Raw genomic sequence first — 24,964 nt, 5'->3', positions numbered from 1 at the left:
TGCTTCTTGCTAAACTGCATTTAGATGGAAAGAGATGGAATTGTTGCTACTCACTAACCACATCTTTCACTATTGAATATTCGGTGTTTCAGTCTCTGCTGAGGTCTTCACTTTTTAGAATCTGAAATACATAGATGTTAATAACAACAAGGTGGATGAGAGGAAACAAGGAGAAAGAGAACTTTTTAAAGCCAGAGTTCCAGAGCCATGAAGATTTTTTCCTTCGAGGACAGATTATTCACCCAAGATATGGGCTTATCACCCCTGAGAATCTCAGTCACCTGAAGCCTGGGAATCAAGAGGAATATCTCTTTTTAATAACTCTCTTTGCTGTAAGAGTACCAATCCAAAAGTGAGGGACTTGAGGCTTTTACTTATTTTGTAAGCATATGACCAAAGGATCATTGGATAGAGAAGAATGGAACTTTAAAGAAGAAAAATTAGAGAGTCTCAATATTGAAATGGCAAGGTTTGTGCTGATTGTGTGTGTCAATACTTTAAGGTTTAATTCATAATGGAGAGGAGATTCATGCCAGAAAGAAAGACCCTGGTTTTCCTGGAATGGAGAAAAGATTTTCCATGTGTTGTGAGTGGAGCCCTACATCTTGTCATAAAAACATACAAGCACAGTTTTGGGCCTTATTGTGTGTCTGGGTCAGAGCTCCCATCATAGAAATGGGGTGCTCTGACCCGGACAGACAATAAGTCCCAAAACCTAATGGAAAAGTTTTATAGTTGATTTTAATCATCAGTTTCTATGGTCAGACATGCTAGTGCCATTTAAAAGAAACAGGCAGGCAAAACCAAAGTAGAACAAAACAAGATAAAACAGAATAGCAGAGATCCCCACCTACAGATTTAGGTAGTGGATCCCAAAATCTTATCAGTGATGTAGGTGATGATGAATAGGAAAAAGGGAAAACAAATGGCATATTTGAAAGTATGCAGCTGATTTAATGATCTAATGTATAAGTTCTGAAGAAACTTAAGTTCTTTATTGTAAAGTGTGTCATGTGGTCACAATTATCCTGGTGTAGATGGAAACAATGAGCCAACAAAGATATGGTATGCAGCATGAGCAAAATAATACCATATGTGTGTTTTGGGGAAAAAAGAATAAAGTAGAATAAAGTTGATGCTCTCACTGACTTGATAGTAAATAAGGTTGAGGTGATTTTGAATATTTAACAACAGAAATTCATTAGAAAATAAAACTTCACAATTACTTATAATTGAGGCATAAAGCAAAATAGACAAAATCAGGATGGCTGGGTTACTAATCATATCAGATAAGAATGGCATACATTTTAATAATTCACTATAAAGTTTTAGAAGCCAGGCTGTCTTCTAGGGAAATGCAATTTGTGGTGTCGAGAGAATTAAAACCACACAAGTTCTATTGAATGCAGAGATGGAAGGATGGAACATACTGAAGGAGAAGTTAGAAATGCTGGCTTCCAGTCTAGCTCTGTCAAAAATCTAGAAGATTTAGCTCCCTCCTCTGCCAAAGAAGAAATGTTAGGCTAGAACTAGATACTCTCTGAATTCTCTGCCAGCTCTGAAATTGTACATTATTTTCATATCAGAACTCTAGTCTGTAACTAGTTTATCTGAAACTATTATTAACTCCATTTATCTCTAAACTAACCTGCACCCTTCCCTGTACTGTATATGATTAATTTTGCTTTCTCAATTTCTTTTCATTCTTCCCGTGAAAGAGTGCTTTAGTACCTTTTTTTCTACCTAAAAAGATTAAGGATGTCAGAACTTGGGGAATCCCACAGATTGAAGCCTTGAGACTATTTATTTACCTTGAATATATGAACACTATTTCATTACTCTCAAAGGAAAAGCTAAAATGTATAGTAAATTTGCCCAGTGAGCTGTGACCATCATATGGTATACACAATTTGAGTTATATATAAAATGTAGAAAAAATATCAGTTAAGGGGCGATTTTAAGCTTCCAACCACGGGTCTGTCATAAACAATAATGTAAAATTAAAGCTTTTTGACAAATGGGATCTAATTAAACTAAAGAGCTTCTGCACAGCAAAAGAAACTACCATCAGAGTGAACAGGCAACCTACAGAATGGGAGAAAATTTTCGCAACCTACTCATCTGACAAAGGGCTAATATCCAGAATCTACAATGAAATCAAAACAAATTTACAAGAAACAAACAAACAACCCCATCAAAAAGTGGGCAAAGGATATGAACAGACACTTCTCAAAAGAAGACATTTATGCAGCCAAAAGACACATGAAAAAATGCTCATCATCACTGGCCATCAGAGAAATGCAAATCAAAACCACAATGAGATACCATCTCACACCAGTTAGAATGGCAATCATTAAAAAGTCAGGAAACAACAGGTGCTGGAGGGGATGTGGAGAAATAGGAACACTTTTACACTGTTGGTGGGACTGTAAACTAGTTCAACCATTGTGGAAGTCAGTGTGGCGATTCCTCAGGGATCTAGAGCTAGAAATACCATTTGACCCAGCCATCCCATTACTGGGTATATACCCAAAGGATTATAAATCAAGCTGCTATAAAGACACATGCACACGTATGTTTATTGCGGCACTATTCACAATAGCAAAGACTTGGAACCAACCCAAATGTCCAACAATGATAGACTGGATTAAGAAAATGTGGCACATATACACCATGGAATACTATGCAGCCATAAAAAATGATGAGTTCATGTCCTTTGTAGGGACATGGATGAAATTGGAAATCATCATTCTCAGTAAACTATCACAAGGACAAAAAACCAAACACCGCATGTTCTCACTCATAGATGGGAATTGAACAATGAGAACACATGGACACAGGAAGGGGAACATCACACTCTGGGGACTGTTGTGGGGTGGGGGGAGGGGGGAGGGATAGCATTAGGAGATATACCTAATGCTAAATGTCGAGTTAATGGGTGCAGCACACCAGCATGGCATATGTATACATATGTAACTAACCTGCACATTGTGCACATGTACCCTAAAACTTAAAGTATAATAATAATAATAAAAAAAAGAAAAAGTTGTAAAAATTAGTTTGATGTTACTTTATGTCTTACGGTCATTTGGAAATGAGATAACATTAGGTTGTACTAGCCTAGAATGATGGATTTTTACCTAGTTTTACTTCTAGTCTTGAAGTTTGATATATGTTGTACCTCCACTATAAGCATTTTGTTTATTTTTAGTAGAACAACAAATATACAAATTTGAGGTGTAATACAATCAGCCTATAGTGACACTGGTTCCTTTCCTAGACACCTGCAAACCCAGAGAGCCTTCTTTTGCCATTTTCTTGAGATTAGGACCAGTGTTCTATTTCCTTTCCATCTCTCTCAAAGGACTAGATATATTGTTCCACATGCAGCAATTGCCTAAGAAATATTGACCGCCAAGAAAACCAGCCATTTAAGTAAATTCTGTAAAGACAAATCTGATCAACACTGTTCATCTTAGGTTTTAAAAATTATAGCATTTTACACTTGGATGGGAGCTTAGAGACCATCTAGATCAGCGGTCCCCAAACTTTTTGGTACCAGGGACCCGTTTTGTGGAAGACAATTTTTACACGGACCTGGCGGGGGGGGCAGGATGGTTTTGGGATGATTCAAGCATATTACATTTATTGTGCACTTTATTTCTATTATGATTACATTGCAATATATAATAAAATAATTATACAACTCACCATAATGTAAAGTCAGTGGGAGCCCTCAGCTTGTTTTCCTGCAACTAGATGGTCCCATCTAGGGTTAATGGGAGATAGTGACAGATCATTAGGTGTTAGATTCTTATAAGGAATGCACAATCTAGATCCCTTGTGTGTGCAGTTCACAATAGGGTTCATACTCCTATGAGAATCTGATGCTGCTGCTGATCTGACAGGAGGCCAAGCTCAGGAGGTAATGCGAGTGATGGGGAGAAGCTGTAAATACAGAGGAAGCTTCACTCGCTTGCCTGCCACTCACCTCCTGCTGTGTGGCCGATTCCTAACAGGCCATGAACTGGTACTAGTCTGTAGCCTGGGGGTTGAGGACCCCGATCTAGATCACTGGTTCTCTCAGTGTTGTATGCAGACCACTGGGGAACCCTGGGAACCTTCTGTGAGGTCTGCAAAATCAAAATAACACCCAGAGATTATTGCCTTTTTTCACTGGTTGACATTTGCACTGTTAGTACAAAAGCAATGGTGGGTAAACTGCTGGTGCCTTCGCATGAATCATGACAGTGGCACCAAACTACCTAAAGGTCATTGTACTCTTCACCATCACACATTCACAGGAAGAAAGCTGATGCTGCAAAAGAAATAGAACTTGAACAGTCGTAGGATACAAGATCAATATGCAGAAAACAACTGCATTTCTGCATACTAGCCATGAAAAATCTAAAAAAATTAAAGAAAAATTCCATTCAAAACTTTACCAAAAAAGAATAAAATAGTTGAGAATACATATAACAAAAGAAGAATTGATATTATTAAGATGGCAATTCTCCCCAAATTCACCTAAAGGGTCAATGCAATTCCTATCCAAATCCAAGGAAACTAACAAATTCATCTTAAAATTTACATAAAAATATAAGGGATCTAGAATAGCCAAAACAATTTTGACAAAATGCAAAGTAGGAGAACTTATAGTACTTATTTAAAAACTTACTATTAATAGAAAACTCCAGTAATTAAGAGAGGATGGTATTGGCATAACAATAGAACACAGGTCACTGGACCAGAAAGAAAGTCCAGATACAAGCTCTTATATTTATTGTCAATTGAGTTTTAATAAAGGTCCAAGGCAATTCAATGAGAATAGTCTTCAAAGAATGGTGTTGAAAAACTGAGTACCCATATGCAAAAAAATAACTTAGATGCCTGCCTCATATCATACACAAAAATTTAACCAGAAAAGATTACGGAACTGAATGTAAGAGCTAAGCCTCTAAAACTGTTCGAAGAAAACATAGGAGAAATTCTTTGTGATCTTGGGTTAGGCAAAAATTTCATAGATAGGACACTAGGGCATGATCCATAGAAGAAAAATTTGATAAACCGGATTTGATCAAAATAAGAATTTTTGCTCTTCAGGCTGGGCGTGGTGGCTCACGCCTGTAATCCCAGAGCTTTGGTAGGCTGAGGTGGGTGGATCACCTGAGGTCAGGGGTTTGAGACCAGCCTGGACAACATGGTGAAACCCCGTCTCTACTAAAAATACAAAAATTAGCCAGGCGTGGTGGTGCATGCCTGTAATCCCAGCTACTCTGGAGGCTGAGGCACGAGAATCGATTGAACCCGGGAGGCGGAGGTTGCAGTGAGTGGAGATGGCCCCACTGCACTTCAGCCTGGGTGACAGAGCGAGACTCCATCTCAAACAAAAAATAAATAAATAAAATAAAGAATTTTTGCTTTTCAAAAGACATGAAGAAAATAAAAACAAATCTGCTAACTGGGAAAAATATTTGCAAATCATACATCTGATGAAGGACTTCTGTCTGGAATCTATAAAGATCTCCTACAACTAAAATAAAATAAATACTTAATTAAAAATGTGCAAAGATTTAAATGAACATTTCACCAAAGCAGATACATAAGTAAGTAAGGACATAGAAAATGCTCAATATCCTTAGCCATTAAGGAAATGCTAGTTAAAACCACCATGGGATACCACTATACACTATTAGAATGGCTGTAATGAAAAAGACTGACAATAGTATGTGTTGGGGTGAGGATGTGGAGAAATTAAAACCTTCATATAAAGCTGGTAGGAATGTGAAATGGCACAATTTTTTTTGATGTTGATATAATCTACCAATATTATTTTATTTCCCCAGTTTCACATATACTAATTCGTGTGCATTTAGGTCTATGCAATTGAGTAACATGTGTAGGTTTGTGTATTTATCACCAGTCAAGATACAGAACAGGTTTATCACCGCAAGGATCCCTTTTGATGTCCTCTTCTACCCATATTTCCCTTCTCTCCCCTTCCCATTCCTAACCCCTGGCAACCATTAATCTGTTATCCATCTCTATAACTCTATCATTTCAAGAATGTTATATAAATGGAGTAATACAGTATGCAATCTTTTGAGATTGGCTTTTTTTCACTCAGCACGGTTCTCTGGAGATTCACCCAGATGGTTGTGTGTATCAGTGACTTGTTTCCTTTCATTGCTGAGTAGTAGTCTCTGGTATGGATGTACCATGGTTGGTTTGACCACTCACATTGAAGAACATCTGAGTTGTCTCCAGGGTTTGGCTATTACAGGTGAAACTACTGTGAGTGTTAATGTACAGGGTTTTTTTCCCCCTCAAAATAAGGAACTTTGGCTTTTTATTCCTTTTAAGAGTTTCTGTAGTTGACTGTTTTTTTCTTGCTATATTATTCTTTTTGATTCTGTACTACCTCAGCTCCTCAGAGATACAGCAAGGGCAGAGAGTCCTCATTTAAAAACCATTTCCTAATTTTACATGCTAAAAGCTAATATTTAAGAGAAATCCTCTTAATCCTCCAACCCTTATTCCCATTGCGAATAAGCTGGTTTAATACAAGTTAAGTCTATAAATAAATTTGCTCTCTCTCCTCAAAAAACACTGAAGAAACTTTACAATAGTTATAGGTTTAGAAAATTTACCGAGAGAAAGGAAAGTATTGCCACTTAGCCCCTATTAACATACGGTGTTCAAGCCTTCCAGTATCAACGCGTTTTGCTTAGCATCACTGTTGTTTCACTAACATGCTGGCTAGGAGCCATCTTAATCACTCATTTCTCCTCCTTGATGATGTCTGTACTCTGGTTTCAGCTCCCACGTGTTTTTGTGGATCTCTTTTACATTCTGAAGATCAATTTCTTTTAAGAGTTCCCTCAGGTATACCACAGGTTGTTTTGTGATGTCCACCAAGTCCTTAAGATGATAATATTGATATTTCTAAAGGCTGAAAATAGCATGTCTGAAACATGTTGTTTATTAGCTGGAGCTTATTTTCCATCTGCTTTCTCTTTCCTTTCACATTCAGTATTGTATTGATTAGCAACAGGTTCGAAACTGGCTGTTACAACTTTGTCCAGTTGTTGTGATAGCCTCACTGGTTTGGAAGATTCCTCTATTTGCAATCTTTTTAATCTCATGTACTTTTCACTGGCAGTCTGTTGGCATTCAGTTCTTTGTACCACTGTTTCTTCCAAAGACAGCTTATCTGATGAACTCTCAGTAAATAATGTTCATATATGGCCTCCAACATTTTGCAAGACAAACGGATGTTCTTTATGAGCACTGACTGAAGCTGCTTTTCCGCCAATATCATGAATATTTGCAAGATCTTCATTCAAAGTAAATGACACCTCAGTCCTTCCTTGAGTCTTGGCAATCCACAGTTTCCCAACTTCACCTCTTCCAGGGGCTTTAGCTCATTGCTGTGACAAATATTCAGGAACCTGCGAGGTTACTGGGAACTCGGGGAAAGAGCAATGTACAGGTTTTTGCATGAACATAATTTTCACTTCTCTGAAATACATGCTCAAGAGTGCAACTGCTGGGTCTTATCGTAATTGCAGTATTTAGTTTTATAAGAAACTGCCGGCCGGGCGCGGTCACTCACACCTGTAATCCCAGCACTTTGGGAGGTTGAGGCGGGCGGATCACGAGGTCAGGAGATTGAGACCATCCTGGCTGAGACAGTGAAACCCCGTCTCTACTAAGAATGCAAAAAATTAGCTGGGCGTGATGGTGGGCACCTGTGGTCCCAGCTACTCGGGAGGCTGAGGCAGGAGAATGGCGTGAACCCGGGAGGCGGAGCTTGCAGTGAGCCGAGATCGCGCCACTGCCCTCCAGCCTGGGCGACAGAGTGAGACTCGGTCTCAAAAAAAAAAAAAAAAACAAAAACTGCCGGCGGGCAGGGTGGCTCACGCCTGTAATCACAGCACTATCGGAGGCTGAGGTGGGTGGATCGCCTGAGGTCAGGGATTCGAGACCAGCCTAACCAACATGGTGAAACCCCGTCTCTACTAAAAATACAACAATTAGCTGGGATGGTGTTGCACACCTGCAATCCTAGTTACTCAGGAGGCTGAGGCAGGAGAGACTTGCTTGAACCTGGGAGGCGGAGGTTGCAGTGAGCTTAGATCATGCCATTGCACTCCAGCCTGGGCAACAAGAGTGCAACTCCATCTCCAAAAAAAAAAAAAAAAGAAAAAGAAAAAAGAAACTGCCAAACTCTCTTCTAGAGTGGCTCTACATTCCGTTTCCACTAGCAGTTTCTCTTCACCCTTGACAGAATTAGGTGTTGTCTCTCTCTCTCTTTTTTTTTTAAAAACATTTTAGCCATTCAGATAGGGTGTAGTGATATCTCACTGTGGTTTGACTTGCATTTCCCTAATGGCTAATGATATTGAACATCTTTTCATGTGCCTATCTGTCATCTGCGTATACCCTTCAGTAAAATTTCTGTACATGTCTTTTGTCCATTTTCTATTTGGATTATTCATTTTTTTTACCATTGAGTTTTGAGAATTCTCTGTATATTGTAGATATGAATCCTTTTTTTTTTTTTTTTTCTGAGACAGGGTCTCACTTTGTTGCCCAGGCTGGTATGTAGTGGTGCAATCTCGGCTCACTGCAACCTCTGCCTCCCAGGTTTAAGTGATTCTACAGCCTCAGCCTCCAGAGTAGCTGGGACCACAGGTGCATGCCACCATGCCTGGCTAATTTTTGTATTTTTTTTTTTGTAGAGACGGAGTTTTGCCATGTTGCCCAGGCTGGTCCTTAACTCCTGAGCTCAGAGCAATCTGCCTTCCTTGGCCTCCGAAAGTGCTGGGATTACAGGCGTGAACCACCGCACCCGGCTGTTGTCTTTTCATCCTCTTAACAGGGTCTTTTGCAGAGTAAAAGTTTTTAATTTTGATAAGGCCCAATTTCTTTTTCTTTATGGATCATGTTTCATGAGTTTCCCTTAAGAACTCATGAAGCAGCAGAGAAATTATAAATTTTTAATATATCTTGAGCTTAGATACATGTCTTTTTAATATTCCATGTGACAAAGGATTGGTGGTGATATTAACGAATGTAGTTTTTTGATATTATATAATTAAATAAGGCAACATTGAGAAGATCCTTATAATTGGTAAACTAGCAATTCCTAACGGCCAATGTCTGATGTTGCAAAACCATGCTTATGTAAACGATCTATGCAAAGTACAAGAGAGACAACATATTTTAATGTAATAGTGTCTGAAAAGTTCATTAATATGGTTTCAGATTACACATTGCAACTAATCTTTACAAAACTGCCAATGGGAGAGTTTTGATGTCGTATCAAAGAATATTCACAATTATCTGAAAAGACGATTACAATTCTCATCCTTTTTTAAACTACATTTTTTTGTGAGGCTAGAGTTTTTTCATATGCTTCAACCAAAACAACATAGTACAACAGATTGCAGAAGCTGATATGAGTTTTAGCTGTCTTCTGTTAAGCCAGACATTAAATAAACAGATTTGTAAAAATGTAAAACAATGCCATTTTTCTCACTAAATAATTTTTTTGTTTTGGAAAATATAATTTTTTTCATAAAAGTATAGCATTTATGTTAACATTTAATGGGGTTATGTTCATGAAAATTAATACATATTTTTAATAAAATGATCAGTTTTAACTTGTAACATCAGAAATATCCATCAATATAACATATATGAAGAAAAATTTGGTGTCCTCAATGATTTTTTCAGAGTATAAAGGGGTGCTGAGAACAAAAATCTGGAGAAACACTGATCTAGATTAATACTCCATTTTGATGATGAAACTCTGAAGGTCACATAGCTTGTCAGACGCATCTTTATAATATTTTTAATATTTAATTTTCTTTGCTGGTACAGCAAAAAATTACAATCTGTATTTCTCTTCCTTTCAAAATTGTAATCACTTTTTTGAAAGAGGTGGTTGCAATTTCTAATCTACTGTAACTTTTAACATAATGATTTCTGTCTACAATGAACAATATAGTGGCAGGCATCAGTATGGTTCAATACAGAGGCAGCTGAGCATTTGTTTCTACACATGGGAACTAAAGGATCTTTTCCTGCTCTTTCCTGCTTCCTGTTCCCTGTGATTTCTGCTTGTCCTGGGAGCTCTGCCTAGATGCTGGAAGGTTAGTAGATTGAGAATCTTGTCACTTAGCTCGGTCAGGACAAGACTTGCAACCAAGGTATTCATCCAGTTGAGTAGATTATGTATTACCTACATTAATTTAGAATTGGCTTTCTATTAATTTCAGCTAAAAAGAAGTGTGTGTTGGATGAATTTAACAAAATGAAGCCTCATATCTACAAACATTTTGTATAAAATAAGTTTTAAAACATATCTGAAAAAATATAATGGTGTTTTAGAATTCTCCCAAATTTTAAAATGACATTTCTCTTTTTTATCCAAACTAAAGCTCTCAAAACAAACTCAAGGCTGAACAAAAGAAAATGTAAAGAGATTATTTTATTTACTGGAAAGCCATTGTTTTCTTCAAAAAACTAAACCTATGAATTTAGGTACAAAATTTAAATGTCAATTTCAGGCTGAATTCATACTACATGAAGTTATAAACTAAATAAATGAAGAAAAGCAGTCATATCAGTCCTAAAAATATAAAGTATTTCAGCAATTAGGCTAAATACATATTTTTGAAGAGATACCTCCCATTCTATAATCCTAGATTATTTCCAAAAAAGCTACAGACATGTTATCACATGACATTAACACTCAGTTGTCACCGTAAAGTTGTCATTCGGAACGTCTGTCTCAGTCCTCAACTACTGCCTGAACAGTGGAAAGGTCTGGGGTAAAGTTTGGATATTGGCTTCTAGGTTTTTCATTCTGATCTGTGTCAAAAAATAGGAGTTGAAACTGGATGGAACTTAGCTACTTCAGTTCATAAATTAGTTTTCAAAACTGTAATATTTGGAAAAAGTACAATTCTTCAGACTCAAGGCACAGGCTTACCTTGGTTTCAACCTGAAATATCAAAAAGCTGTTCAAGTTGAAGATGAAAATAATTTGGTTCCATTATGAGTACTTTTTTGATATATAAATGACTGGGAAAAACTGGCACAAATGCTTCACAAATCCTTCTTCTAAATATCAGTATCTAATAATTAGAGTTTATATATTTGACAATTTTCAGGTGTATGAATTCTGAAATAATTTAGTGTATAGAATCCACTGACAATCAGTGATTGCTTCAGAGTAGAAAAAATATCTAATTTTCTATGATACTTTCTTGAATTAGTATCCTCTTCATTATGGGTAAAAATGTATACTTTTGCAAAAGTAAATGACACATTAAATTATCACTGGGCATTTGATTCAGTGACCCAATATATTTTCCAAAATTAGTTTCCTATTTTTTCACCATTTTTTATACAATCTTAGTGTATAGGAACAAAACAAGACTTCCTCCCTGACATTTTCTATTTAAGATAATCCAAAGGAAAGAGAAATGCCTAATCTAAAAATATGTTTAGGCAATGGGGAAATAGGAACTCCTACACTGTTAATGAGAGTGCAAGACAGCACAATTATTATGGGGGACAATTTGGCAATTTATATCAAAGTAATACAGACATTTGACCTATGGCAAAGGAATCCTATGTGTGGGAATTTGTCATATAGCTGTACCCACAGATATAAACATGACATGCACATGGTTACAATTGTAGCATAGTCTGCAAAAACAAAAGATTGGAACAATTGATTATATAACCTATGGCACTCTCCCACAATGGGATACTATGAAACTATTTAAAAAATGAGCCAGCTTTTCATATATTGATATTCAGAGATCTCCAGGATATACTGTCAATTGAAAAAAGCAATGTACAGAACATTGTGTAATAAACAGGGGAGAGAATAGAAATATATATTTGGATTTTCTTATATTTGCATGAAGAAACACTGGAAAGATACAGAAGAATCTTTTAAAGGTGATTCGCTATAGAGGGTGGGAGTGGGGAAATTTGGTGATCAGGACTGGTCTAAGAGGAAGACTTCTCAATGTGTATCTTTTTCTATTTTCTTGATTTTTGATCCATTTGAATATATTCCCTATTCAAAACATGAAAAATTAGGATTTTCTCTAATTTATACAAAGGCATAAATGTATGAGACTGTACCTCCTACTAGTGTGGGAACTGCCCCTGCACAGGCATGTTTTTAGCAGAGAAGAGGTAGTTTGAACAGAATGTGGCATGTACCAAGGATCACAACCTAAAAAGTAATTGAAGGACAAATATTGAGCCCTCAGGCACTTACTTTTCTCCACTCATTCATTTATCCAAAATTTCTGGCTAAGAAAAATACACTTCATTAGACATCTTCAGTTCTAATACCAGCTTTTTCTTCTGGGCCATTTCCACAAATAAACTAAATGTTTATCACTTCATGAGGGTTCACTGGAGCTACTGCAAACAAGTAAAGAATTTCAAAACCACAAGAGAGATGGGCTTTGGTGTAGATACTGAGAGGCTCTTACACCAGCCTGTTTGGAGGGCCGATCAAAATGAGTGCCTCTGCAAAAATCATGAATAGGTCAATGCTCTGGTTCTTCAAGCTGCTTTCACATAGTTGGAACTACATATGTTGACTCCTCACATTTTGAGAGTCCATACTCCCTCCCTTTCTTCCTCAAATATATGAAATGTCACCTGGGTGCTGGCAGAATGACATGGTTGAGTCCTAAGGATGGGTCTCCACTACCCAACTCTGCTTTTTTTTCCTCCATCCCCTGTAGCTCCCCTGTCCTTTCCTCCCAACATTTTTTTTTCCTTCCAAGCTGGAGCGCAGTGGGAGCAATCATGGCTCAGAAACCTTGACCTGGGCTCAAGTGATTCTCCCACTTTAGCCTTCCAGTAGCCGGGACTGCAGGCACGTGCCACCACACTTAGCCAATTTTTGTATTTTTTGTAGCAATGGGGTTTCATCATGTTACTCTGGCTAGTCTAGAACTTCTGGGCTCAAATGAGCCTCTGGCCGTGGCCTCCCAATGTGCTGGGATTAAAGGCGTGAATCACCGCACCTGACCGCTAACAGTTTGGAAAAATCTAATGTAAACAGAGAACACCTGTGTCACAAAAAAATAACATGTATGCATACACACATACACCTAGTGTTAAAAAATGGAACATGAGATATTTCTTATCTTATCCCCCACTTTCCCCTTTGTCTAAGACGTGGCCTTTCTGTCCATTATTAAAGAAATAGTCCCTGATTTTTACAGCATAGAGGTAAGAAAATTCATGTTTTTAGTTATGATCATGTAATTCAATTGGTCCATCCAAAGAAATATAAAGTGTTGTGATTTTCTGACTGAGTAACTTCAAGTATGTAAAGCTTTATCTTTAAGACTTTTAGAGGCTGGGTGTGGTGGCTCACACTTGTAATCCCAGCACTTTGGGAGGCTGAGGCGGGCAGACCACCTGAGATCAGGAGTTCGAGACCAGCCTGGCCAACATGGTGAAACCCCCTCTCTACTAAAAATACAAAAATTAGCTGGGTGTAGTGGTGTGCACCTGTAATCCCAACTACTCAGGAGGCTGAGGTAGGAGAATTGCTTGAACTCGGGAGGCGGAGGTTGCAGTGAGCCAAGATTGCATCACTGCACTCCAGCCTGGGTGACAGAGCAAGACCTGTCTCAAAAAAAAAAAAAAAAAAAAAAGACTTTTAGAGAGTAACTACATTTTCATATGAAATTTCTCTAAAATAAATGAAAAATCTTCATCATCTCCTTTTCCTTTTTCTTTTTCTTAACTGAAACATAAATGGCTACCCAAAAATCTAGCCACCTGGCTTAGTGCTGCTTTTAATTACTCAAAGGACAATGTATTGAATATTTCTAAGTGTGTAACAAAGAGTTTAAAAATTGTTTAATTTTGATTAGAAAACGTGAATCGTGGTTGCCAAGACCTCTCATGAGACCAAAGTTCTGATGTTTACTAACATAAATCGAGACAACGAAGAGACAATAGACCTTGGTTGTTGTAACTGATGTTGGCTGTCAGCTTAGGAATAAGCCTACTTTGTGTCATTATGCCTAGTGGGATACCATGAAATGGTCCCTTCATTATTTATTTTTTTCAAATAAAAATAATGACTCGAGGCTGGGCATGGTGGCTCACGCCTATAATCCCAGCACTTTGTGAAGCTAAGGAGGGAGGATCACTTGAGTCCAAAAATTTGAGACCAGCCTGGGCAACATAGTGAGACCCTATCTTTACAAAAATTCAAAAAATTAGTTGGGCATGGTGGCATGTGCCTGTAGTCCCAGCCACTTGGGAGGCTTAGGTGGGAGGATTGCTTGGGCTCAGGAGCTTGAGGCAGCAGGGAGCTGTGGTTATGCCGCTGAACTCCAGCCTGGGTGGTAGAGTGAAGCCCTCTCTCAAAAAAAGAAGAAAAAGAAAAAGAATGACTTGGGAGGTCAAGTGATTTATTCAAGATCAGTGACAAACCATTTTAAAAAATAAAACATATTTTGATTTCTTGAGATTATGCCCATTTACTTCTTGGGGCTAAGGCATTAGGCACTTAAAAATATCAAAGGTTATGAACTGTCTGGGTACAGTGGCTCATGCCTGTAATCCCAGTATTTTGGGAGGGTTGAGGTAAGAGAATTGCTTGAGTTTAAGAGTTCTAGATCAGCCTGAGAAACAGTGAAGCCCCATCTCTATTAAAAAGAGAAAAAGGTTATGAAGCCTTATTCACATTTCTGAAGTTCACATCTTGGGCTTTGACTGCCTGTGCCTCCAAATGGAGGTAGATGAGAACCAGGGATGAGAGGAAGGGGCAGGGCAGTTGGTGAGATGCCACCAGGCTTGACAAACTTTTTCCATGAATGGCCAGATAGTAAATATTTTAGGCTTTCTGGGCCATATGGTGTCTGTTGAAACTACTTTCAAAAGCTGCTATAGAAAATACGTAAGCAACAGGTATGGCTGTGTTCCAATAAAACTTCATTTACAAAAACAGGTGGTGGGCCAGATTTGGCTCCCTAGCTGTAGTTTGCTGGGCCCTGGGTGAGCGAATCAAGCAGGAGAAAGCAGCAGTGCTTGAAAGCGGGCTCTGGATGGTCACCTTAGTGCATACCACTCCCTCTGGGTTAACTTCCTTTATGATGGTACAGGAGCTGGAGATGATTCTGAAATCATTCCATACAATTAATGAAAATATTACTGTGGAGCTATTTCTCCAGAACAAAAAGCAGGAAAAGTGTCAATGACTCACATTTAAATTCTTATTCATAAGATTGCAAAAATGCAGTGCTCAGATATTTCACAGAGTTCTGAATGACTTCCTGGGAGTGTTTACATTGTAAGATGGTTCCATTTCATATGTGGTCAGTGGGTTTTCATAAATAAAATTTCTTTTTGGGATGCTGCAAATGCAAATTTTGCTGATGATATTAAGAGAAATTTTTCTTTTAGCTCTGTCTTCATGTGTTCCAATTTGGTAAATTTCTATGACAACCATCCCTACCTACCCTGGCAATCTTGTATTAAGATGCCAATCTTTCTACTTTCGATGAACATTTTTAGAGGTATTTCACATTAAAAATAGTATCTTTGTGTTCTTTGGTTTCAAAAAGTCCAAGAGAGGCTGGGCGCGGTGGCTCAGGCCTGTAATCCCAGCACTTTGGAGGCTGAGGTGGGCGGATCACGAGGTCAGGAGATGCAGACCATCCTGGCTAACACGGTGAAACCTCGTCTCTACTAAAAATAAAAAAAAATTAGCCGGGCGTGGTGGCGGGCCCCTGTAGTCCCAGCTACTTGGGAGGCTGAGGCAGGAGAATGGCGTGAACCCGGGAGGCAGAGCTTGCGGTGAGCCGAGATCCCGCCACTGCCCTCCAGTCTGGGCGACAGAGCGAGACTCCATCTCAAAAAAAAAAAAAAAAAAAAAGTCCAAGAGAATACTTGAGTATAAAACTCCGCTGGTATCCAGGCTAACTTTATTGACTATTTGCTTGTATCCTCAAATAGATCGTCAGCAACTTGAAGGCACGGCTAGCCTAGATTCCTCTGTGTTTTCTACAGGTACTTAGTTAATGTGTGAGTTGATCTGGGAATTATCCATTATGAAGTCAGATAATAGATTTTCTTGAAAGGCAAATAATTATCATGGACCAAATTCATACACAGGCCACACAAGTCTTAAAGCTTCTAGAATTAGAAAAGAATTCTGGGCCAGGCATGGTGGCTCATGCCTGTAATCCCAGCAATTTGGGAGGCTGAGATGAGAGGATTACTTGAAGCCAGGAGTTTGAAACCAGCCTGGGCAACAAAGCAAGACCCCATCTCTAAACAAAAAAAAAAAAAAAAAAAAAAGAATTCTATTGCCTAGTTCTTAATTCTGTACCTTAACCTAGTGTAATTCTCCAACATTACTGAATAGTAAAATATAAAAGGGTTATGATCAAGAAAAATTATATAAGAAGTATATATTTAGATATATTTAGTATGTAGCTATCTATGTTGATATATAAATATTACAGATATCATTATATACACAGCTATAGGTTTTTATATCTATGTATTTACATATTCAACAAATATATGCACCAAAAAGATGCATAGGAGAATGTCCACAGCTGCACTATTCAAAATAGCCCAAAACTAGAAACTACTTAATAATTCCCATCTTTAGTAGAATTGATAAAGTGCAATATTCACACAGTGAAGTGCTATACAATAATGAGAATGACTGAATTACAACTGAATGCAACAATATGGATGACTCTCACAAACATAATGTTGAGTAAGACAAACCAGACACAAAACTACATATAGGCATCATAGGATTCCATATGCTGGATACACAAAAACAGGCAAGCAAATTCATGCTGTTAGAAGTCAGGAAAGTGAGTGGCTTAGGGGTTAGGATAGTGACTAGGAGACTTCAGGGTGCTGGTAATGCTCTCTTTGCTGATCCTGGTTACACATGTGTTCATTTTGTGAAAATTAACAGAGCCGATGCTTAGGCACATTATTCTATGTGTATGCTACATTTCGATAACATGTTTAAAAGTTTAAAAAGTATTATGACTCTTAAATGATATAACATAACCCTAATTTTCATAGATTTCACTTCTTTAAACAAGTAAAATTTATGGAAACAATGAAAATATGCAGAGAAATACCATACTTATGACATCAATGACACCATTTTAAAAGAGAAACTTTGCTGTATTCTAGATATTACTATTTGGTGAAAACTGAGATTTAAATCTTCTTTCAAACTAAAAATTCACAGTGGTTAGAGATTTTTTTTTGTACAGACATTCTGCAAAATTACTTTTGTGGCATAAAACTTATGTGGGATGCAGTGTAATGTGTTATTCAATATTTTGTTAAGAAACGTGTATCCATTACCTTTCATATTTTGATAAGCAATATTTTGGACATTGAAAAAATGTTCAATAATGTTTCCTTTATTTGTTGCTTTTAAAATTAGGAATTAATAATGAAGTTCCTTATGCATTAGATTTAATGGAAAGGTTTCACAAAAGGTATGTTTTATATGCAAATCTTTAAAAATTGAGGATTGCTGGCATCTTTTTAATGATCAGTTTAGACATATCCACAAATGTCATCTGTTATGCTTCCACATCCTCCTTTTAACTCCTGCGCATCTGGTAAACCCCCAAGGAGAAAAGTCTAGAAAAGCAACCTCTAGCTTTATCAGTCAAGCCTGACGTTTCTAACCCAGCTGAAACTATGGGCTAACCATAGACATTCATTCTTCTGTATCCTGTCCACAGACAAATTGCCTCGCCTTTCAAGTGATAACTAGATGAGCCATTCGTTTGGCAAAATGCATTTCTCTGAGCAGATGTGTCGAGGCAATCAGTCCATCAAATAACTCAATCTTTCCTCTCAGTTTATTTATTTTTTATTTTCTGGCTCTCCTTCTGTCAGTTGACCTCACTGACATGACAATGAACATAGGCTACACAAATCCTGTTCACCAGATGTCCCAAGACCATCTGCAAGACTTATAACATAGATGCTATTTTGGAGTGCAATCTATTGTACACATTTTCTTTACAATGTGTTACTTCTGTCTTAAAGAAGGAACTAATGAAGCTGTTGGATTTAGTGGAGAAGATAAAAGGAAATGATTTTCTTCTTTGAACAGTCTTTGAAAATCTATTTGTGTTAGGGATGACATTTTGGTAATGATAAGATTTGTCTTATGAGGTGTGTGGAAGAACAGGATGGCAAGCTGGCTAACAGCACAGCCTCTGGGATCAGGCTGGATCCAAATCCTGGACCTGCCATTTCTAGCTGTGTGACTTTGAGGAAGTTACTCAACAGTCTGGAACTCACTTTTTTCATATTATCATTCAGGCAACAGTAGCATGTCATAGATTTGTTGGGAGGGTCATACGACTTAGCTTGGCATAGAGTACACGCTACACTTTAGGTAATATTCTCATGTTATATATTAGTATATATAACATATTTTAAGATTGCATATTTTCCCTTCATTGATTTAGGAAATACTTTTCAACATAGGAGCCAACGCCTAGGCTCAAGCTATCCTCCCACCTCTGCCTCCATAGGTGTTGGAATTACAGGCATGAGCCACTGTGCCTGGCCAGAATGTTCCTGTTAAAATGTAAACAAGTTCATGTCACTCATCTGGACATAACTTTCCAAAAACTTCCCATCTCATTCAGAGAGAAAAGCCTAAGACTTTTAAAGGTGTATAGGTTTTCCTTGTTTACTCAGGACTGTCCTAGTTTATGCCTATTGTCCTGACATGATAGTGTCTCCCTTCACTCTCAAAATTGTCCTGTTTGGACAATAGATGATATAGTCACCATACTATCAGGCCCTATGTGCTCTACCTCTCCCCTACTCTTGCTCCACCCTCATATCCTTGTGATCTCATTTGCCATGACTCTCTCTCTCCCACTCAACCACCATGGCCTCCTTGCTCTTCCTTTAACCCTCCAGGCACATTCCTGCCACAGGGCCTTTGCACTTGATGTTTCCTCTAACTGGAATGCTCTTACCTTACATACAGGCATTGTTTGCTCCTTCATCCCTTCTTTTGCTCAACTGTCACCTTGTATTGAGGTCACCCACTCAATATCTCTATTCTTTCCACTCCCTTTCCCCATTGTACTTATCTACTTAGCACTTATCTTACATATTATGTATTTACTTATTTATTTCCCTTTTTGTCTTGCTCTTCTACCAGAATCCACAAAGGCAAGGATGTGTATCTGTTTTGTTTGCTGCTATTTACCCAATGTCTTTATTGAATAAATGAAGAGCAGCTAGAGAATAAATACCTTATATTACTGAGTAAACAAGTGGTGAATGAGTTGCCATCTTTATTGCCTTCTAGTATAAATTTGATCTAAAATAACAGGAGTCTCATGTTTAGGGCAAGTATGAGATGCAAGATTTGACTTGCTTCCTTTCTTGGTACTAGTCTCCAACGAAGTTGTTTTAAAAGTTAGAATGTCAATAAAACTCTTAGAGGTGTTTAAGTTCTGAGAAGCGACCTCTAAATGTGCACAACCCAAAATAATATTAAGTCTTTCTGAGGGCACATCTGATTTTAGGTTCCTGAGCCCAAGAACATTGAAGGCCTCAAACCTTCCAAATTTATTTATTTTATTTTTTTCCAGGTTGCTCTTCTGCAAAAATGTACCAAATTTAAATAGATGCTTCAGAGCATGCAGTTTTGTATAATATTTGATGTTCAAATTTAAACATAAGGCTATCAAAAATTAATGCTGAATGACACATTCAGTTTTATTATTAAATTTAATTTCAACTATTAACTTTTAATCTTAGGACAGTTTTTCCAATAAAAACTAGACCTAGTTAAAAATGAAATTGTAGCTATAGAAAGCAGTAGTTCTAACTCCCAAGAGAATGTGGTAGATCCAGAAGGCAGTTGTAGAATTTCTGGCAGTATATCAAATTTATTTTGATGGAATTTCTTAGAACAGCCTTTATTTAACCACTCCAGTCTCAAAATCAACTTCAGAGACAACAAACTTGATTCCTCAGCCCCCTTCATTTTAGTTCGCACACTCTTTATACTAACTGTATATATACTTTATATAATAATCAAGCAACTCATAAGACTACCCTATAGAAATACTTCAGGATAAAATGGCCTGAACTTCTGCTTTTATTGATCAGAATGCTGGAACCAGAGCAACATTTACACACACACACAAGCACACACACACATACACAATGTATCAAGTGAAAATTATTTTCTCAAACCTAAAACTTTCCTGCATCATTATTTTATGTTAAATTTAGAATATAGCAAACTCTTCCTATGAGCTAAATGAACTCTTTCATGGGGGAACATCATCAGCCATGAATCTATTTACATCTCAACACCTTACTAACAAGAAGAAGACTGAAACCATCTCTCCCTCCTCAGCCATGGGAACAGTCTTGCAGTGATGGACGGTTTCCATCCCCCATCACTGACGCGAGAATAACTGTGCTGTGAGCCAAATGCCGAGGGTTAGCAGAGTAACCTCACATGAGAATAATTACTTAACATGACCATGAGAGAAGGCAATGAGGTTCCCAGACACAGGAAACGAAAAGTCAGAAGGGGAGGTAGAGCTGGACAGGGTTCTGAAGCCTTTCCAGACAGCAACTTCCTTATAACAAACAGCAAATTGGCTAATAAATTTATCACTCTGTCATTTTATATGTACATATATTCTTAAGCTAGGTAGTTAGCGTAATGTTTTGCAATGTATGTGTATCTTAGTAATGCCAGAAAAATCAACCTATTTCGTATTCTCTCAAGAGCGAAAAAAAAAACTTCTGTGATATGAATATTTATTTTGATATTCCAAATCACTTATAGGTTAATATTTCAATCAAAACTACAGTTACAACTATGCTTAAAGAATGCACAGAAATAGTTAACACAATGCCTAAACCATGAGACAAGAACTCTTGACCCCTAGAGACAAAGTGAAGGGGAAAATCATCTTGCTGTTATGTGCTGCTCTGCTTCCCACGAGCTTCTCACAGATTTATGGACCCTGAGACATTCTGATTTTCAGAAAAAAAGGTAGAGGTTCAATAAACTCAATAAGCAGGTCTGCTTGTAGATCTGGAATTGCATGGGAGAAAAACATTCTAATAGAGGCAACTATAGTGCATTTTCTTTTTTCACTCATTTACCAAATATTTTTAAAGCTGGGCACAGGAGATATAGTGATAAATGAGAATGATGGCAGCACGCCTCAAGGGACTTGCAGACAGGCCAAGGAGCTGGCAAATACAATAGAGTATGTTTTAAGTGCTAGTACAGGGTTAATAAAGGGGGTCTTGGGAGCGGCACTAACCCAGTTTGGATCATGGATACTTGCCAAAGAGATGATTAAGCTGAGATCCAAGGAATAAAGTGGAAGAAGCCAGAGAAGGCCTGAGGAAAAAATATTCCAGGTGGAAGGACCATATTCCGGGTAGAAGGACTCAGACAGATAGACCAGGCTAGCTGGAGTATACAGAGGTAGCGGAAAAGCGTGGAAAGAGAGGTGCTCACAGAGGAGGCAGCATCAGAGCTACCCTATGGGAAAACATCTAGCTGGAATACAATGCACCAGTGAGGAACAGAGATCTTGGTCAAGGGACACATTTTCTCTCTTAAAATTTAGAGAATGCAGTTTCTATAGCTAATTTTATGATGATAGCATGATTCTTGGAGTACATGAGAAAAGTGTGTTTTTATTTGCTTGATGATGCAGTAAAAGGGAAATATGCTTATCACATACGGAATGTGGTGGGTAACTTGACTAAGTTGGGGAATAGTATATGCATACCACTGATAATGTCTTCTGCTTTGTCTATAAATGAAGAATCCCTTTGACAAATCATCATCATCGTCTTCACCACCACCACCACCACCATCATCATTTTAATTTGAATATCTCAGATTAATCTGATTTGAAGTTAATTTAAGAGTGAAGGCCCTTGTCAAATCAAATCATAACAACAAACATTACTGAACATCTACTATGCTTGAGGCATCTAATCAGTAAGTTGTGACAATTTATTTTTAAGACACAATTTGCTGTGGTGATTTGATATGTCAAGAAGCAACTTTTGTAAAGCTGCCCCAGAAGGATGGATCCCAGTTGCACGAGACGTCAAAGGCTGTGTGAACATGGAGATAACTGGCTCTATGTGGATGTCTCTCATTTCCACATTGTTCAGATCCTCTGCCAGAGCAACATATTGAGAGTCTTGACTTTTCATTGCAAAATATTTGTGGTAATTTCATGCAGAAATAAGATATGTTTATTTTTCATTGTTGTCCTCAATAAGGGGTGGTTGCTTAGGGTAGACAAAATTAGTAATCAACAGAGTTACCAGATTCTATCACTGTTGTTCTCACAGATTTGCTTTGTGCCACATGCTAAGTGGAGACGTGATTTACGTGGCAAATTATCCACGGCATCAACTCCCTGCTATGCACGTCAAAAGCGTCTATGGCAAGCCATTGGACTGTACCTCTTACTTCTTTCCCTTACTCCATCTCTCTCATACATACATTTCCCTGCATTCTTGTTTCTGCTTAAGAGATGAGGTAGAGTGATATATGGAAATGTCTGTGTGTACATAATGGCAGAGCTGTTATCCTGAAGCTACGTGGTGCCAAGCCTTGGCTCATGCACAAATATCACTTTCAGGGCTTCCACTCTGTTCAAAATTATAACCCATCTCCCTATGGACAACACTCTATGGCATACATGTAATCTCATGAATCATTAAATAATTATTAAATTCTATACTTATCTATTTTGTCATCCAGTAATCAGGGGTTATTTTTGGTCTCCCAACATGGAGACAATGTTTTAACTATTTTGCCATTCTAACAAATGTAAATATCCTATATACAGATTAATTTACTTGGCTAAGTTTTTGTTTTTCTTGAAAATTTAGGATATCAGATAATGTAATTTATTGACAAGAATGAATCCACCAGCAGTATGGGTTATAAGCTTGGGTATATGAAAAAATCTGCTAACTCCTTTTCCTTCCTCCTTCCTGCTTTTGTCAATCTTCTACTGCAATTAGTAATATTATCCTTTTTTTGAACAACTAAAAATCAGTTATCCTTTGATAATCTTAGAAATAGCTTTTTTCTTCAACATTAGCATTTGCAAGGCCATTGTGTTTGAAAACCAAGAAGGCAACTGGCATTCATTGGCTTGCCTTGGTTCCTCCTGCCTTGCGTTTTACTTTCTTAGATTGCTGAGTTTCTTTTATCATCAGGTTGTGTGTGTGTGTGTGTGTGTGTGTGTGTGTGAGCGTATGTAAGCAAGGGCTATAGGAACTTCTTTTCATCTTTTGGGTTATTTCTGTTTGATACAAAATATATAATTCTAGGCCTAACTCATTTTTCAAACTAGGATCTGTAAATGCTTCAGTAGCAGCAATTCGGTGACTACATTCAGTCTCTCTGAGAATGTTATTTAGGGCAAAGTATGTTCCTTGGGGGTAGTGATAGCATTTTGACAGAGCTGAGCCATGCATTTTGGGAATTAGTAGGAAGGAGGTGAAGTATGGCCAAAGTGTGGAGGGCCTTGATTGCTAAACATGGGGGACAAGGGGGACAGGTGGGAGCTCCTGGGTGCTTTGTAGAAGCAGTGGCACTTGACAGATGGAAGCAAAGTCCCGGATATGTTATGGGGAAGAAGCTCTGAAGATATGGAAATCAATTAAGAAATTAATAAATTTCTAAAAATGTAGGGGTGGAATGACCCCATCCCACCTTCCATGCCACAGGCCATCAAGAGCCACCAAGCAACAGCTACACAGGTTAATGACATCCAAAACAGCCCAGCTGTTGTGTTACTTTTCAGTTGTGTTTTATATCACATTGATCTATGAAACCGTTTCAGTACAATCTTTTTCAAAGTGAGAGAAAGGGAATAAAACGTTAATAGGAAGAATACTTTATCGTGCCTTCTTCTTTTTCTTGTAACATTATTACAGTCTTATCAGTAATTCTAGCTTGCCTCAGATATTAATACAATCTTTAAATAGTCTACTTCCACTTATGCTGACTCTGATATGACTCAAAGCAATGTTGTCTGTCTGGAGACACCTTAGAACTGAGCATAGAAGCGACTAAGAGTGGATGATGAGAAATTTCATAGTGGGTACAATGTATATTATTCTTGTGATGGATACCCTAAAAGCCTTGACTTCACCACTATGCAATATATACATGTAACAAAACTACACTTGCACCCCATAAATTTATACAAATTAAAAAAGAAAAGCAATTAATATAATTGTTAAACACAAAAATAGGTGTGATTCAAAACTCATCTTTCTTTGAAGAGCATATTAGATACTTTCAACTATTTATTCTTCTTTCAACCTAATCCTTCTAATAGTGAGGGAAATAAAGAAGGCTCACACATCCCTTTAACTGAACATTCTCCAATTGTATGCATTATTTTCATAGCTACATAAATGTAATGGTAAAGTGAGATGGACAGCTGCTACCTTGCCCTGCAATACAGAGGTAGTGAACTTGATATGGTTAGAGGAATCTATAGGTTTAATACGTGACAGACTCCAAAGCACCAGAATTTTACTGTGGGAGGCAGCTATGGGGGAAAGGGATGGGGGCCTGTGACTCACATTGCTTGGAAGGATCTCTTGAGTATCCTGGTTAGAAGTCAGAAGAATAGCAACATGTATGATCACATGACCTAGAGAAGAGGATGACAGAAAGATGTGGAGATCGCTCCTAAATACTGTGAGCCTTTTTAGCACACTCCAGTGCTTTTTTCTCTTTTCCTCTGGAAAAAGATTGAAATAACTAAAGAGTATTTTTTTTTTAGCCTAAAGGTTTACTTTCTAAAATTAATGATAGTTAAATGACTCATTACATGAGTTT

The 24,964-nt window shown here is 37.7% G+C and overlaps 1 protein-coding gene and 1 pseudogene across 1 annotated transcript in view; both read right to left on the bottom strand.

Annotated features, from left to right (window-relative positions):
* EDNRA (endothelin receptor type A) overlaps positions 1-24,964 on the bottom strand; it is a 64,681-nt gene that overhangs the window by 32,390 nt on the left and 7,327 nt on the right. The gene's annotated exons all lie outside the window — the stretch shown is intronic.
* On the bottom strand, positions 6,772-7,532 carry LOC129035292 (general transcription factor IIF subunit 2-like; annotated as a pseudogene).

Source organism: Pongo pygmaeus, chromosome 3 (assembly GCF_028885625.2).
Source record: "Pongo pygmaeus isolate AG05252 chromosome 3, NHGRI_mPonPyg2-v2.0_pri, whole genome shotgun sequence".
Taxonomy (NCBI): domain Eukaryota; kingdom Metazoa; phylum Chordata; class Mammalia; order Primates; family Hominidae; genus Pongo; species Pongo pygmaeus.
The sequence above is the reverse complement of the archived record's forward strand: the minus strand, read 5'-3'. Positions and strand labels throughout refer to the sequence as shown.